We start from the raw sequence: 18,846 nt of genomic DNA on the forward strand, positions 1-18,846 counted from the left end.
CGACTAGGGGATTATCACAGTAACTTCATTGCAGTGTTAATGTAAGCCTATTTGTGACACTAATTAAGTAAAACACGTGACTGTTAACATGCATGCCATTCAATACAATCATGACATCTAACTCCAATTTAGTGATCAAAAAACTGTACATATCTGCTCTTGAATATACATAATAAAGCATCCACAACCCTGGTACAGAATTCCAAAGATTTCATAACACTTAAGTTTTTCTTTTTGCCCTCAATGATTGGCCTCTTATCTGGAAATTGTAACCCCTCCCCACATTCTGGATTCCCCAGTTAGGGGAATCAATCAATTAGTATCTAACCTGTCAAGTTTTTTTTTCATAATCCTATTTTTCAATAAGATCACATCCTTAGTCCTGTATGCCAACCCTTTTGCAGTAAAGGCCATATGTCATTTGCCTTTCATTCATTCATTTGCTGTACCTGCATGCTAAACTTTCTGCTGTAAGTACACTAAGACTTTTTGAACATGGAATTATTGATTGCCTAGTATGATCAAATTGAATAAACTCACTTCTCATTCCATCTGAAACCTTGTTGTCCACTTATCTTGGCTATATTTCTTTGCAGCCTTTATATCTTCCTCGTAACTTAATTCCCACTAGCTTTGAGATGTCAGCAATCATGGATACATCACTTTGTCAAAGTCATTGATACAAGTTGAATATTGAGGTGCTAGCACTAATCATTGTCATTCTACAAGCTACAGCCTAAGTACGAAAACACCCCTTTTTATCTTTATGCTTTTGTTTCTTGTCCATTAACCAACCCTCTATGCTAATATATCACCCAACACCTTGTGTATTGGTCTTGTGTATCACCTTTAAATGACTTGGAAAACCAAGTATACTGAAACTACTGGTTCCCCTTTACCTACCCAACCAGTTGCACCCTCAGCTCCTAAATTTGTCAAACCAAATTTACTTTCCAGAAAATTATTTTGGCTTTGTCCAATCTCTGGTGTGATTTTAAGTGTATTGCTAAGACTTCCTTGATTTCCTGATGGCTGACATCTGACTGATTTGCAATTGTTCCCCTTGATTTCAGAGACAACTCTTATCTTAGCTACTCAGCTTCTTTTGTTAAAGCTCTTGCAATCTTTTTATATTCCTAGCTGGTGTATTCCCATTCCATTTTCCCTCAGACTTTTGGTGGCCTTTTGGGTAGCCCTGTGGTTAGCACTGCTGCCTCAGCTCCAGGGACCTGGGGTTGATAATGATCTTGGGTGGAGTTTGCACATTCTCCCCCCTGTTGGTGAAGACTTCCTCCACAGTTCAAAGATGTGTAGGTTAGGTGGATTAGCCATGGTAAATATGATACAGGAATAGAGGGGAGGACATGGGTACAGTAGTACTTCAGAATCAGTGCAGACTTGTTGGGCTGAATACCCTGCACTGTAGGGATTCCATAAAACATTCTCAATCATCAGGCTTGCTGCTACTCTGCAACGTTATATGGCTCTTCCAATTAATACAACCCTTAAATTCTGTGGGTCAGTCACAAGGATTGTTCAGTTTTTTATGGAATGTATTTTTTGAATGTTGTTTCAAATTTTGTCTATTCAAATTGACCTTGGCCAGCTCTACTCTTTTATACCTGTGTAACTGGTTTTTCCTGAGTTTGAGATTCTTGTTTTGGATTGGAGTACTTTCAAACTTAATACAACTGAATTCCACTCTCTTTTTCTCAGCAGATTTTTTGCTATGACATTACTAATTAAACGTACCTCACTGCATATACCTCATTACACAATACTAGATGTTAATTAGTTCCATAATGTCTTCCAGGAAAACATTCTAAAAATTCATTTTCTAGATTATCTTTGCCAACTTAAATTTCTCCGGTCTGGAGAATTGAACCCTGCCCCCAAATGATTTAATTGCCTTTACTACAAGCTCCAATTATTTCTTGCACCATTATTGCTAGGGACTGGAAAACTACTCCCATGAATGTCATTCTCACTATCAGAGCTAATCTCCATTCTGTGTGGGGTTTCAAAATGTGTACCCTAGAACATTTTGAACTATTGATCACTTCAACTATTTCTAATGGGGATTAGATCCAAATCATTTTTTTTGTGCCATTAGTTCATCTATCTCATTATGAATGCTTGCTTTATTCAAATTTTTGCATGACTTTTTTTCAGTGCATTTTTACTGGTATACCTTCCTGTTCCACCTTGCTTGTCTTTTACTCATCACTATTCAGCTTTACTGCCTCAGACTTGGATTTCTAAACCTCCCTTCACCCTCGTCCTCCTTGCTCCTTCCCCCATGTCCCAATTGTGCAATTCACCATGACAGCAATATTGACCTGGTTTAAGTGGAACCTGTTGTAACGGAATGGCTCCCTCTTTTTCTGCAGTTCCACACCACTCCTTTTGATCTGTTTCATTTGCTTAATGCTATCCTAATTGATGCCGTTCAGTTAACAAAGCAGACACTCTTGTGTTTTGGATTTTTGCATTTTTAATTTGAACTTAACTCTTCCAAGAGATCATCATTCCTAGTTCTGGCTATGTCAGTGGTCATGTGGAGATGCTGGCATTGGACTGGGGTAAACAGTAAGAAGTCTCTCAGCACCAGGTTAAAGTCCAACCAGTTTATTTTGATCAAATAAATTGGTTGGACTTTAACCTGGTGTTGAGAGACTTCTTACTATGTCAGTGCTCACAGCACAGCAACTGGATCCTTACAATCCTGCTTCAACAGTGTCTCCAATCTCAATTCTTTAACCTGGTACTGGAGAGGCAACACTATCTTCGGATCTGTTGCAGCTGCAGAAAACACATACTTCCCCCATCACTACAACATTCCTCTTCACTTTCATTGTCATGTTCCCTTTCGCCCTGGTCAATTTGCACAGTTGCTTGAGCATTAGTCATGTGTTTTCTAGGCTTCCATTCTGTTAAGTGTACATGATCTGGGATTTCTTTTCCCTCAGCTCCTGTTACTATCTGCATTTGTTCAACAGCACCTAAGGTCTTTGTTTAATGTCTCCCTTGGAGCTCCACATGCAGTGCAACATTGCCAACTCTGCCACTAAATCATTGGCATAGCCAATGCACCTAACCAGCATGTCTTTGGACTACAAGCTTAAAAGCACTGATTTACTCTGTCAAGCAATGGCCTGTTTGCATTTTCAGTTCATGAGAAATGTCTCCTTGAGTAATTGAGTACAGGACACTAACCACGACTCCAACCACAAGGTCTTTTTAATTACTGGCTACGTGCTCAGCTGCTTTCCTGTTTCAAAAAGTAGAGGTATTCATGACAATGTGATGAATAGAGCTGTAGCATTCTAATCTTTTGAGTCAGAGGTTTGTAGACTTGAGCTCTCCATTCCAGTATTGACAGAAGTCTCAACACCAGATTAAAACCCAACAGGTTTATTTGGTAGCACAAGCCACAAGCTTTCAGAGCTCTGCTGCTTCATCCGGTGCGTGAGTTATGTTCACAAACAGGGTATATAAAGATACAAACTCAATTTACAAGATAATGGTTGGAATGTAAGTCTTTATAGGTAATCAAGTCATAAAGGTATGGACAATGTGAGTGGAGTGAGGGTTAAGCACAGGTTAAAGATATGTGTATTATCTCCAGCCAGGATAGTGAGATGTTGCAAGCCCAGGCAAGTCATAGGGGTTACAGATAGGTTCATGTCCCACTAAGATCCAGGTTGAGGTTATCGTGTGTGGAGCTTGGCTATCAGTTTCTGCTCAGTGATTCTGCATTGTGTCGTGAAGGTTGCCTTGGAGAACGCTTACCTGAAGATCAGAGCCAACATTGTTACCTGATGCACTGCAGGGAAAGGATGTCCTGAGGCCTGGTACATTGGGGAGACCGTGCAGACGCTATGACAACGGATGAATGAACACTGCTCGACAATTACCATGCAGGAGTGTTGTCTCCTGTTGGGGAACACTTCAGTAGTCACGGGCGTTCAGCGTCTGATCTTCAGGTAGGTGTTCTCAAAGGCGGCCTTCATGACAGCGCAGAACTGCTGAGCAGAAACTGATAGCCAAGTTCTGCACACATGAAGGCCTCAACTGGGATTTTGGGTTCCTGTCACACTATTTGTAACCCCCACGACTTGCCTGGACTTGCAAAATGTCACTAACTGTCCCAGCTGGAGACAACACATGTCTTTAACCTGTGCTTAACCCTCTCTCCACTCGCATTGTCTGTGCCTTTAAGATTTCTTTACCTATAAAGACTTGTATTCCAACTATTACCTTGTAAATTGAGTTTGTGTCTTTATATGCCCTTTTGTGAACACGACTCCTACTCGATGAAGGAGCAGTGCTCCAAAAGCTACCAAATAAATCTGTAGGACTTTAACCTGTTGGTGTGAGACGACTTACTATGTTTACCCAAGTCCAATGCTGGCATCTCCACATCGTGTCAGTGTTGAGACAGTGCTGTAGTGTAGGAGAGGAGTTGCTGAATCAAGACTCAATCAGCGTCAATTCAGTTCATGCAAACCCATCTGCAATAAAACATTAGAACAATGGTGTGTAGCTCAGATATTTAGTGGTTTGAGAAACTGGTTTTTAAACAGTGCAAGTGTTTTAATCTGATTATTCTGACTAGTTACCTTTTGCTTTGAATGTTTATCAACTTTTAAGCCTCAACTCTCATCTTCGTCCACTTGGTTGAACCACATGGCTTTCTCAACAGAAGAAAGGTTTGTGGTGTGGCAATGCTATCCTAGACATCTGATATACAAGGTCGAACTTTGGTTCATACTAAGTGCTTGCCCGTAAAAGCTGCTTTGCAGTAAGCATGACTAGAAAATATCAAGATAGTCTGCGTTGCCACAGCTGTTATACTTGTCCATTAAAGTATCAAACAGGAACCATATTAGGATTAATTTTCACATTGCTCCAATCACTGCAAATACTGAAGAACAGTCTTGCACAGGAAATGTAGCGCAACAGCTGCATTGAGTTTAGACCACACACAATATTCCACATTTCACAAATGAAATTATCTTTTTCAAAGCATGCAACTTTCAAAAAAATGCTCCAAATGCCACAAGTGATGTAATATAAATAATGGCATTACAATAAATATATTGTGTTTTTGGCAGACTGTGAATACCAGCATGGAAAGGGAGCTGGCAATTGTCCATGCAGTTTCACATCAGAATTGCTTCACAAATGTAAATAATTTGTCTTGCCACAATGTTCTAGCAATATGTTCTAAACACTACAGCAACATTTCTACAGCAAAACTGTCTTTATGTTTTAACATTGAGAGTTGGAAAATGTTTGAGGCACTGTACATTCATTGTCTTCCTCCCACAAAAGAAAAGTCAAAGTCGTTACGTGCTGGAGACCGAGTTAGGTTTACTGCATGGTGTTAGTGAGTTAAATTAATTGGGAAGATATGGAATCTAGTTCTGGTCTGTGCTGTGTTAACCAAGGTGAGATTTGACAATTAGCTTCAACTCTGGCTGAGGAGAGGTGGGAAATGAACTAGGGTTTCTGATTCTTAAGTTTTTTAAGTTTATCATTGTCATAAGTAGGCTTGCATTAACACTGCAGTGAAAGTTACTGCTCGACAGACTGGAGGGGCTGATTGTGGACAAGTCCCCAGGACCGGATGGAACGCATCCGAGGGTTCTGAAAGAAATGGCGGAGGTGATAGTGGATGCCTTGGTGGTTATTTTCCAGACGACACTGGATTCCGGGGACGTGCCGGAAGATTGGAAAGCGGCTAATGTTACGCCGTTGTTTAAGAAGGGTGCCAAGCAAAAGGTGGGGAATTATAGGCCGGTTAGTTTAACGTGTGTTGTAGGTAAAATGTTAGAGTCCGTCATCAAGGAGGAAATAGCGAGGCATCTTGAGGGGAATTGCTTGATAGAGCAGACGCAGCACGGTTTCGTTAAGGGGAAGTTGTGTCTGACAAATTTACTTGAGTTCTATGAGGATGTGTCTAGGGCGGTGGATAGAGGTGGGCCGGTGGATGTGGTCTGTCTTGATTTTCAGAAGGCGTTTGACAAGGTACCTCACAAGAGGTTATTGCAGAAGGTCAGGGGACATGGAGTTGGGGGTAGGGTGTTAGCGTGGATAGAGGACTGGTTGTCAAATAGGAGGCAGAGAGTGGGGGTCAATGGGTGCTATTCGGATTGGCGGTTGGTGACTAGTGGAGTGCCCCAGGGGTCGGTGCTGGGGCCTCAGCTATTTACCATTTATATAGATGATCTGGAGGAGGGAACCGAGTGTAGGGTGTCGAAATTTGCTGATGACACCAACATTGGTGGAAAGGCAAACTGTGCGGAGGGTGTGGGGAGTCTGCAGAAGGATCTAGATAGGCTGGGCGAATGGGCCAGGAACTGGCAAATGGAATTTAATGTTGGCAAGTGCGAGGTGGTCCACTTTGGTAGGAATAATGGTAGGAAGGATTATTACTTACATGGAGAAAAACTGCAGCAGGTGGCGGTGCAGAGGGACCTCGGGGTCCTTGTGCATGAGTCGCAAAAACCCAGCTTGCAGGTGCAGCAGGTGGTCAGGAAGGCGAATGGGATGCTGGCCTTCATAGCGAGGGGGATTGAATATAAAAGTAGGGAGGTCTTGCTGCAGCTGTATAGGGCATTGGTGAGGCCGCAGCTGGAGTACTGTGTGCAGTTTTGGGCGCTGTACTTACGCAAGGATATTTTGGCCTTGGAGGGAGTGCAGAGGAGGTTTACTAGGCTGATGCCAGAGTTGAGGGGGTTGAGCTATGAGGAGAGGCTGAATAAACTAGGCTTGTACTCGTTAGAGTTTAGAAGAATGAGGGGAGATCTCATTGAGATGTATAAGATGATGAATGGGATGGATAGGATAGAGGTGGAGACACTCTTCCCGCTCAGAAAGGACAGTAGGACTAGGGGGCACAGCCTCAAGATAAAGGGGGGGTGGTTTAGAACGGAGTTGAGGAAGAACTTCTTCGCTCAAAGGGTGGTGAATCTCTGGAATTCTCTGCCCGTTGAAGTGGTGGAGGCTGCCTCGCTAAATATTTTTAAGACGCGGGTTGATGGGTTTTTGATAAGAGAGGGGATTAAGGGTTATGGGGAGAGGGCGGGAATGTGGAACTGAGCCACGACAGATCAGCCATGATCTTATTGAATGGCGGGGCAGACTCGAAGGGCCAGATGGCCTACTCCTGCTCCTATTTCTTATGTTCTTATGTTCTTAAAATCCCCCAGTTGACACACTCCAGCATCTGTTTGGGTACACGGAGGGTGAATTTAGCATAGCCAGTGCACCTAACCAGCATGTCTTTCGGACTGTGGGAGGAAACCCCATGCAGACTCCACACAGACAGTGACCCAAGCTGGGAATTGAATCCAGGTCCTTGGTGCTGTGAGGCAGCAGTGCTAACCAGGCACTTCTGATTTCTCTACAGTGACCACCTACTGGAAAGTGAGACCCTGCTTGGTCGAGGTTTCTTACCATCTTCCACTGATCCATTCCTGTAGTCAAATGGTTTTCCAGCTGTCAGTTTTAAGGCTCAATTAAACAGCCACTTAATGTTTCATTGTCTTATTTTTGAAAACTAGTCTAAATTGTCCTGCATTGTGAGGTTACTTGCATTCCAGGAGTCTAAATATCGCTATGTAGATGTTTTGCTCATGAGTAATCTGCTGATGAATCCAGAGTGCTGGAAATGAAGCTCTTCGCCACATCTCTCCAGACAGGGAGACATTAAATATATAGGAACTGGAAGGAAATGAACATTGTCAAATCTGATGTAGTATAGACTCAAAGTTGCAATTAGCAGGACTCAATTTCCATCTGTCACCTTGACAATGGTGATCGAGTTGACTTTGTTGGGTGCACACTAGCCTATTTCACTCGTCTGTATCTTTTTGTGGCAAGTTACTCTCCGCATTGTTGATGCAGCATTTTCTTGAATTTCTTCAGCTGTTTGATTCATGGATCTCAGTGTAGGGCCCTGAAAGGTATGTTGGTGAAGTGCTTGAAATGTGACCAATCTATTGCTGTCTGTCTGGGATTGTTTGTGTCAGCACGATTACTGTCGCAGCTTGTTCTGAAGTCATTATCCGCCCTGTGGTGAATGATATTTAACTCAGCTCCAACAGGCAACTTTCTTTTGTTGTTGTGGAATTCTGATTGGATGTCAGCAGATGATCAGGACCTAATACTACTGATGTTAGGTGACCTGATGACATTAAAGTTTATTTATTAGTCCCAAGTAAGGCTTACGTTAATACTGCAATGAAGTTACTGTGAAATTCCTCTAGTTGTCACAATCTAGCACCTGTTGAGGTCATTGTCCCTAACCAGCATGTGGTTGGGAACATTTTTGGAGTGTGGGAGGAAACCGGAGCACCTGGAGAAAACCTACTTGGACACGGGGAGAATGCGCAAACTCCACGCAGACAGTGACCCAAGCCGCGAATTGAACCTGGGTCCCTGACGTTGTGAAGCAGCGGTACTTGTAATCATGCCAAGTTGTCAAATAGTACCACTGACTTCTCATTCCATTATGGTTCAAACTCTACTGAATCTATCCTGGCAGATGGAGTGACTGATTCCAGGTAGTTCCTGGCTCTGAGTCAATGACCCAAAGTACAACGTGGATTGAAATAGTCTGCAATAAATCGTCTGATTCCACAGGCTGGTTAATTTCAGAATGTGGGAGGAAACCGGAGCACCTGGAGGAAACCCACACAGACACGGGGAGAATGTGCAGACTCCGCACAAATAGTGACCCAAGCTTGGAATCAAACCTGGGTCCCTTGTTTCAGGACCCTGATCTGAGATGTGAACTCCTGGTTTTCTCTCCATAAGTGCTGTCAGGCTTGCTGAGTGTTACCAGAATTTTCTTTTCCTAATCAGACAATCACTTGCCAGGTACTTTCCAAAGTTTTGTTTATACTGTAATTGTCTTGGATACCAGATGGAGATCACTGATACAGATGCTGGGAAAGGAAGTTGAACACTTAAAATAAGTGTCTTATTTGAAATCTGAGCAATATGACACTGGAAAATTCCCTATAACTTTCCAAACATAAACTGTACATGATTTATTTTAAAACAAAATTAAATGCAAAGTTATTGTATCTGTTTGTAAGTATTAAATACTTACTTCAATTATCTACACCTTTTATTAAAATCACATGCCATTCTTTATATCAGTTTCTTTGTTGGATTTTCACCATTTTTCGTTTCAGTTAGAATCATAGAATCCCTTCACTGCAGAAGGAGAGCATTCGGCCCATTAAATCCACACCAACCTCAGTCCCACCCAGACCCTATTTACCCTAGCTAGTCGCCCTGACACTAAGTGGGAATTAAGCATAACAAATCCACCTAACCCACACATTTTTGGAGTGTGGGAGGAAATCGGAGTACCTGGAAAAAACTCACACAGACACGGGGAGAATGTGCAAACTCCACGCAGACGGTGACCCAAGCCAGGAATTGAACCTGGGTCCTTCACATTGTGAAGCAGCAGTGCTTGTCATTGTGCCAAGTTGGCGAATAGTACCACTGACTTCTCATTCCATTATGGTTCAAACTCTACTGAATCTATCCTGGCAGATGGAGTGACTGATTCCAGGTAGTTTCTGGCTCTGAGTCAATGACCCAAAGTACAACGTGGATTGAAATAGTCTGCAATAAATTGTCTGATTCCACAGGCTGATTAATTTCAATTGGCTATTTTTTAAAGAGTCCATATATTCAGGTTAAAACAAAATATGCTCAATGTTCCTGGGTATAAGTGCTTCAGGCGTGATAGGGGTGGGTCGCTGAGAGGTGGGGGAGTGGCGTTGTTAGTTAAGGATTGCAACATAGCAGTGCAGAGGGAGGGAGGTATAGAGGAAATAGGAATCGAGTCGCTTTGGGTGGAGTTGAGGAATAGGAAGGGAGATGTTACTATGTTGGGTGTGTACTACAGACCGCCCAACAGCCCGAGGGCTGTGGAAGAAGGGATAAGCAGGGACATTCTAGATAAGTGCAGGAAGAATAGGGTGGTGGTAGTGGGAGATTTTAATCTCCCCGGGGTAGATTGGAAGGTGCCGAGATCAGAGGGTGCTGACGGGGAGGAATTTGTACAGTGTGTAATGGAAGGATCCCTGGAGCAGTATGTGGATAGCCCGACCAGGGAGGGGGCTATACTGGACTTGGTTCTGGGGAATGAGCCTGGGCAGGTGGTTGACGTTGAAGTAAGAGAGCAGGTGGCTAACAGTGACCACAACTCTGTCTGGTTTAAGATATTAATGGATAAAGATGAAGCCTGTCCTAAGGGGAGGGTGTTAAACTGGGGGAGGGCTAGATACAACCGGATTAGGCAGGATCTTAAAGATACGGACTGGGGTAAGCTGTTTGATGGCAGGTCGACGCTGGGTATGTGGGAGTCTCTCAAGGGAAAACTAAAATCTTTGCAGGAAAGACATGTGCCGGTCAAGAGGAAGGATGGGAAGGGTAGGATTAGAGAGCCGTGGGTAACTAGGGATATTGAGGACCTGGTCAGGGGGAAGAGGGAGGCGTACATTAGATCTAGGCATTTGAGGACAGAGATAGCGTTAGAAGAATACAGAGAATGTAGGAGAGAACTTAAAAGGGGCATCAGAAAGGCAAAAAGGGGCCACGAAATGGCTTTGGCGGGTAGGATTAAGGAAAATCCTAAGGCATTTTACTCCTATGTTAGAAATAAAAGGATGGTTAGAGGGAAGATTGGTCCTCTCAGGGACAGAGGAGGGGAACTATGCTTGGAGCCTGGGGGAATGGGGGAGATCCTGAATGAATACTTTGCATCGGTATTCACGCAGGAGAGGGGCCTGATGTCTGGTGCTGTGCTTGAGGAGTTTGAGGATCCGTTGAGGGAAATAGTCATCACGAGGGAAGAGGTGTTGGGACTTTTAGACAGTATAAAGACGGATAAATCTCCGGGGCCTGATGGCATCTATCCCAGGCTGCTAAGGGAGGTGAGGGATGAAATTGCTGGGCCTCTGACGCAAATCTTTGTCTCTTCTTTGGACACAGGTGAGGTCCCAGAGGATTGGCGGATTGCAAATGTAGTACCGTTGTTTAAGAAGGGTCAGAGGGATAACCCAGGGAATTATAGGCCGGTGAGCTTGACTTCAGTTATAGGCAAGCTAATGGAGAGGATCCTCAAGGATAGGATGTATGAACATCTGGAGCGCTGCAATCTGATCAGGGATACGCAGCATGGCTTCGTTACAGGGAGGTCGTGCCTTACGAATCTAGTGGAATTTTTTGAAGAGGTGACAAAAACGGTTGACGAAGGACAAGCCGTTGATGTCGTCTATATGGATTTCAGTAAGGCATTTGACAAGGTCCCTCATGGTAGGCTGATAGAAAAGGTGAAGGCTCATGGGATACAAGGCCAGGTATGTAGATGGGTGGAGAACTGGCTTGGGAGGAGGAGACAGCGGGTAGTAGTGGAAGGCTCCTTTTCCAATTGGAGGTCTGTCACCAGTGGTGTGCCGCAGGGCTCGGTACTAGGACCTCTTCTATTTGTGGTATATATTAATGACTTGGAAGAGGGGGTAGGTGGTGTGATCAGCAAATTTGCTGATGACACTAAGATGGTTGGATTGGCGGGTACTGAGGAGCAGTGCCTGGCAATGCAACAGGACATAGACAGGCTGGTAGATTGGGCAGATAGATGGCAAATGGAATTTAATCCTGAGAAATGCGAGGTGATGCACTTTGGCCGGAATAACGTGGAGGGGAGTTATACGATAAAAGGTAGAACTATCCGGAGTATAGATATGCAGAGAGACCTGGGGGTGCAAGTGCACAAGTCCCTGAAGGTGTCGGTGCAGGTGCAGAATGTGATGAGGAAAGCGTATGGTATGTTAGCCTTCATAGGAAGAGGTATAGAATATAAGAGTAGGAGTCTGATGTTGCAGTTGTATAGAACGTTGGTTAGGCCTCACTTGGAGTACTGCGTCCAGTTCTGGTCGCCGTACTACCGGAAGGATGTAGAGATCCTGGAGAGAGTGCAGAGGAGATTTACCAGGATGCTGCCTGGTATGGAAGGGCTGTCTTACGAGGAAAGATTGAATGAACTTGGGCTGTTTTCCCTTGAGAGACGTCGGCTGAGGGGGGATCTAATAGAGGTTTATAAGATTATGAAGGGGATAGATAGAGTAAATGGTGGTAAGCTTTTTCCGCTATTAGAAATGGATAGAACGAGGGGTCACGGGCTTAGGGTGAGGGGGGCTAGGTATAAGACAAATATTAGAGGGCAGTTTTTCACGCAAAGGGTAGTGGGGGTGTGGAATGCACTGCCGAGTAAGGTGGTGGAAGCAGGCACGCTAGGGTTGTTTAAGAGTCACTTAGACAGCCACATGAGCGGGCTACATGTAGGGGGATATAGCAGGCCTTACTAAACATTGTAGGCTTGGGAATACGTTTTGCCTCAGGGATGTTACAGTCTTTGCCTGTTTAATAATGAATTTTTTTTGTCTCCACAGGCATTTAAGTCCAGCAAGGGGCATGCATGCGGCAGGTTGTGGTGGGCTGCTCTTGGACGTTGCTTCGGGAGTTGCCTATTGCTTCATGTCGTTAGTGTGCTTAAACTGGACCATCTCGAGGGCAACATGACAGCTCAGAGACTATCTCTGTTGCTGTGCGGACACATGGATTTGGGCCTGTGTCTGTGGGAGTTTGCACGTTCTCCCCGTGGTTGCGTGGGTTTCCTCCGGGTGCTCCGGTTTCCTCCCACGTCCCCAAAGATGTGCTTTTAGGCTGATTGATTGGGTAACAAATTGTCCCTATATTGGACCTCCCTGATCCTCGCACATTAGGCGTAGACTAAAATCATGAATAGGACACTGAGACAGTGGGACGGCGGCACGGGCTCGTTGGGCCAAAGGGCCTGTTTCCCGTGCTGTGTTGTTCTTTGTTCTTTGTTCTTTGTTCTTTGTTCTTTGTTCTTTGTAGACGGGTCTGCTCACATCTGAAGACACAAGGAAATGTACTGTTTGTACTAATCAGGGACAATAACCTTTTGGTGCTCATATGGCTTATTTAATTTTGTTGACTCTACCAATGTTTAATTTGACATGATTGGGCTTCTGCAGAAGCAATGTATCTTTGAGTAAAACTTGAATGTTTTGGGCTGGGTTTGGCATCCTGGTGAACCATTTAACCAGGACTTTGGATAGGCCAACACAACAAGAATGGGGGGAGCGAGAGGTCATATTAAGAATAATATAGAAAGTGGAAGAGAAAGATCAAGGTAAAAGAGCAGTGTAGCAATTTGAGTAAAGAGAAGTTGGGTAAGGCAGGTAAAGAAAGTTTAATGCTAGTAGTGCATCAGTAAATAATGCCCACAAAAATAATAGTTAAAAATAAAATTAAGAGCTCTTTCGCTGAATGTGTGAGGATAACTTGTATGGATAAGCGTGAGCGGATTTTCACAGTAATTTCATTGCAATACGAATGTAAGCCTATTTGTGACTAATAAATAAGCTTTAACTTTAAAAACAATACTTTAAGAGAGAGGAAGTAGTAGCACAAATAAGATACATTTTCTAAATCTAATCGTCATTACAGCAGCATGGTTACAAGATGACCAGGGTAGGAAAATAAATATTCCAGAGTACATAACACTTCAAAAAGATAAGCAAAATGGAAAAGGAGATGTTTCCTTGATTAAAAAGAATGACATAGGGGCAGTAGTGAGAAAGGATCTTGGCTCAGTAGGTCAGGAAATAGAATCACAATAGGTAGAGCTTATAAATTAGAAAATGCTGATGGGAGAGTTTATGGGCTCCTAACTTTCAATCTTCATTTAGACAGAACTGATCAAATTGGCAAAATCAGTCTGGAAAATAAGATTGTAGAATAATTTCACATATTCCTGGAACAAACATATTATGAAACCAACTCTGGATAAAAGTAATTTTAAATCTAGTCATGTACAAGAGGCAGGGTGAATTAGTAAGCTCATAGTAAAATATTCATTGAGGGAAACGTAAACAAAGCCAATTACAAAGGTATGAGGACAAAAAACTGGCCATGGCTATTTCAGTATATTGGCTGAAAGTATGGAGTTAAAATATCTCCTTCCCCATTTAAAAAAAATTCAAAATGTTCAACAAAAGTGCATTCCATTTTTTAAAAAAAATCAGCAAGATGGATCCATTTGTGGATAATTAGGGAAATTAAGGACGGCATTAAATTGAAAGAAATGTTTTTTTGTTGCAAAGAATAATATTAATAATTATTAGCCTGAATGCTGGGAGGGTTTTAGGAATCAGCAAAGTGCCATCAAAAAGAAAGAAAAATATAAACTTTGTGTGTACCAGTCAGGAGTATGCCGTTTTAGTGTCCTTTTCTGAGGAAGGAGGTCCTTGCTATGGAGGGAGCACAGTGAAGATTTACCAGGCTGATTCCTGGGATGGCAGGTCTCTCACGTGAGGAGAGACTAAATCAGTTAGGATTATATTCACTGAAATTTAGAAGAGTGAGAGAGGATCTCATAGAAACTTATAAAGTTCTAACAGAGTTAGACAGGGTAGATTCAGTAAGAGTGTTCCCAGTGGTGGGGGAGTCCAAAACTAGGGGTCATAGTCTGAAGATAAGGTGTAAGCCTTTTAGAACTGAGGTGAGGAGAAACTTCTTCACCCAAAGGGTGGTGTATGTGTGGAATTCATTACACAGAAAATAGTTGAAGCCAAAACGTATTGAATTCAATGATCATCCATGATGAAGATTAATGGCAGAACAGGCTTGAAGGGCTGAATGGCTACTCCTGCTCCTAGTTTCTATGTTTCTAAATGATGGTCACTTTGATGCAGAGACAGGAGCAATTATCATGGAGAATGAGGAACTGGCAGAGACTTTGAGCAAATGGTTTGGTCTTCACAATAGCAGAAACAAATTACACACCAGAAATACAAATGTATGCAAGCGACAAATGAGCGTGAGGAACTTTTGGTAATTAACATCAGAAAGCATTGGAGAAATGTGAGGAAATAAAATTCCTTGAAAAACAATCCCAAGGACTTGCTGGCCTACATAGAGGTAGCTGCAGAGAATAGTGGATGTGATGGTTAAAATCCCTAAATTCGATAACAGTTGAAGCAGATAGTTAGCAGAAGGTAATAAATATAACAGGCACAGAAGGAGAGCTATAGCATTGAACAAAAGGCAAAATAAAAATCGATCATTGGGAAAAGTTAAATTTATTATTAAGGAAATCTTAACAATGTACTTAGAAAATCATAGACTGATCAGACAAAAAAAAGGAATGCATAAAGGCAAAATACTGCGGATGCTGGAATCTGAAACAAAAATAGGAAATGCTGGAGAAACTCAGCAGTCTGACAGCATCTGTGGAGAGAGAATAGAGCCAATGTTTTGAGTCTGGATGATCCTTGCTCTGGCTCTGATGAAGGGTTATCCAAACTTGAAACATTGGCTTTATTCTCTCCCCGTACATGCTGTCAGACTTGCTGAGATTTTCCAGCATTTTCTGAACAGAGAAAGCATGTTTGACAAATTTATTAGAGTATTTTGAGGATGTAACTAGTAGGATAGATGAAGAGGAACCACTGGATATGTAATATATTTAGATTCCCAAAAGGCATTTGATATGGTGCCACACAAAAGGTTAACGTGGAAGATAAGGGCACATGAAGTTGAGGGTAATGTGTTAGGCTGTGGTGGGTTTGTTGATGGACAAGAAGGAAAGACTAGTGGAATACAACAAGGATTAACTCTCAGGCCTAAGCTATTTACAACCCATGTAATGATGTAGGCATAAATGAAAAGTAATGTATCTAAGTTTGCTTTTGATACAAATCTAGGTGGGAATGCAAGCTGTGCGGAGGACAAAAAAAAGGCAGATTAAGCGAGTAGCTTACAAAGTGGCAGACTGAGTATAATGTGGGGCATGGTGGAATGTGAAGTTTTCCATTTTGGTTATAAGAATAGCAAAGCAAAAGATTTTTCAGAAGTTAGTTATTTAATTACGTTCCATGGATATCCCCATTCTCAGTGATGAAGGAACCCAGCATATCATGCAAAAAATAAAGCTGAAGCATTCGCAACAAACTTTAACCAGAATTGCCAAGTGGATGATCCACCTCGGCCTCCTCCGGAGTTCCCCAGTATCTCAGGTGTCAATCTTCAGTCAATTCTATTCACTCCATCTGACGCCAAGAAATGGTTGGAGGAACCTCAAAGGCAATATTCGCTGACAATATTTGGCAATTGTACTGAAGATTTGTGCTCCAGAACATGCCGCTGCCCTAGCCAAGCTGTTCCAGAACAGCTACAGTACTAGCATCTACAGGGTAATGTGGAAAATTGCCCAAGTCTGTCCTGCCAACTAAATGCAGGACAAATCCAACACGGACAATTACCACCCACCAACCTACTCTCAATCATCAGTAAAGTGATGGAAGGGATCATCAACTATGTTTTCAAATAGCACTTATTCACTCTGCTGAGTGGCGTTCAGTTTGGATTCCATCTGGACCACTCAGCTCCTGATTTTATTGCAGCTTTAGTTCACACACGGACAAAACTCAAAAGCTGAGGTGAGAGTGATTGTCCTTGATATCAAGGCACACTTGACCAAATGTGCCATCAAGGAGGCCTAGGAAAAGTGGAGTCAATGAGAATCTGAGGGAAACTCTCCACTGGTTGCAAAGAACCTAGTGCAAAGAAAGATGGTTGTGGTTTTTGGAGGTCTATCACCTTAATGCAAGGACATCGCTGCAGGACTGAATCATGGTAGTGTCCTAGGCCCAACCATCTTCAGCTGCTTCATCAATGACATTCATAAGGTCAGAATGGGGATGTTCACTGACGATTGCACAATGTTCAGCACCATTTGCAACAACTCATACTGAAACAGCTGGTACATAAATCCCTGATGACAACACTAACTTCAGTAGTGTGGTCATGTATTAAAAGTCAGAGTAAGGAGAACAGCTGTTACCACAAATATGTAAAAAGAAAAAGAATGGCTAAGGAATATGTTGGCCTTTTGGAGGATGAGAAGGGGGATTTAATAATGGGAAATGGGGAAATGCCTGAGGCATTGAACAGATATTTTGTCACGGTCTTCACAATGGAAAACACAAATAACACGCCAAAACCTGATGACAAGAAGGCTGCAGCACGCAAGGACCTTGAAACAATCATTATCACAAAAGAAGCCGTGTTGGGCAAGCTAATGGAGCTAAAGGAAGACAAGTCTCCTGGCCCTGATGGAATGCACCCTCGGGTGCTAAAAGAGATGGTGAGGGAAATAACAAATGAACTCATGGTAATTTACCAAAATTCACTGAACAGTTCCAGCAGATGGGAAAACAGCAAATGTGACACCGCTGTTTAAAAAGGAGGGAGACAAAAGGCGAGTAAATAAAGGCCGGTTAGCTTAACTTCTGTAGTGGGGAAAATGCTTGAATCTGTGAGCAAGGAAGAAATAGAGAGACATCTGGATAGAAATTGTCCCATTGGGAAGTCACAACATGGGTTCATGAAAGGCTGGTTATATTTAACTCCTTTCATTTTACCTTAAGTTAGAGATAGTCCCTAAAAATAGCAATCTTATAAATATGCAAAATAGGGAGACAAGTAATAGTCATACTGTTGGCCTGTATCGTTCAGTGGTATGGCTTTCGGCACAATATCCTCTAAGCCACATCCATCCCTTTGGTTAAAAGGCTCTGAGAAGAAACATCGTTTCGTGACTTTCTTCCTGTGCACATGTTATCACTACTTGTTGCTGTGCTGTTTATCCCTACAGATTGTGGGCAAACATCAGTTCTCTGTTTGAGATGTAGTAGCTCTGACTTTTAATACATGACCACACTGCTAAAGTTAGTGTTGCCGTCAGGGATTGTGCTTCATTAAAATGGGACAAATTTGCAATTTTGAAAATTATTAACCATAGTTCATGACATTGGAAAGCAGTTAATTTTTTATTTTCTACCTAGAATGGAAACACTTAATCAAATCTGCTTGTTGAACTCTGAAGAAGTAGAATGTAGCACCTGAGCTGATGTATAATATCAACTGAACTTTATCACAGGTAAAGGATCAGCTGATGCTAACATCTGGGGGTTATAAATGAATGGATTAGGTGGAGGGGGATTGAAGATTCTGAGGTGTGGACAAGGATGAAAAAACAGGTCAGGGAGAATGAGTGTATCAGAAAGAGATTTTGGAGTAAGGAGAAAATTATGGGGGAACAGGCACCAAAAATGATTGAGAAATTTCAAGTATTTATTTTCACTACCCGCCAGCCTAGTTTGTAACAGTTCCCTCAGTATATGCTTAAAATAACTTCCTTTCCTAATGGAAAGGGTGAGGGAGGAGGTGGAGAAGATCAGGTCAAATGAGGGTGAGTGGGGAAATGTTCGGAATATTTTTCAAAGGGAAAGCAGGAGGCGAGGTGGATGTTGGGAGCAGTGCTTGACAACTGGATTGAAGAGTATGAGACAAGCAGTGGACTGGTTCAAGTAAGATAAGAGTGGAAGGAAGTGCCTGGGATAGCCTGGAGTTGAGGACTTGGAGCCATTAGAGGTGAAGACAAGAATTTGATTTAAATATAAGTCAAATATTTACACACTTTTATAATAAAGATTGGGGCTGATAAAAACTTATGTCGAGGAATTCATTCCCTATCGTATAAACCAGTTGGGGGTGAAGTGTGTGGTGTGGTGATGTGTAGGATCTACCTATAGAACACCACACAACTTGGAATCAGAGGATTTGGGAAACTGCACTTGAGTGTTAGCCCATAGCACTACTCCCCTTGTTAATGCCAGCCTCTTATTTAAGGAAAATTGCTCGTTTTTCACTTGACCCTGG

The sequence above is a fragment of the Carcharhinus amblyrhynchos genome, chromosome 3 (assembly GCF_965287045.1).
Source record: "Carcharhinus amblyrhynchos chromosome 3, sCarAmb.v2.hapA, whole genome shotgun sequence".
In the NCBI taxonomy this organism is placed as follows: Eukaryota; Metazoa; Chordata; class Chondrichthyes; order Carcharhiniformes; family Carcharhinidae; genus Carcharhinus; species Carcharhinus amblyrhynchos.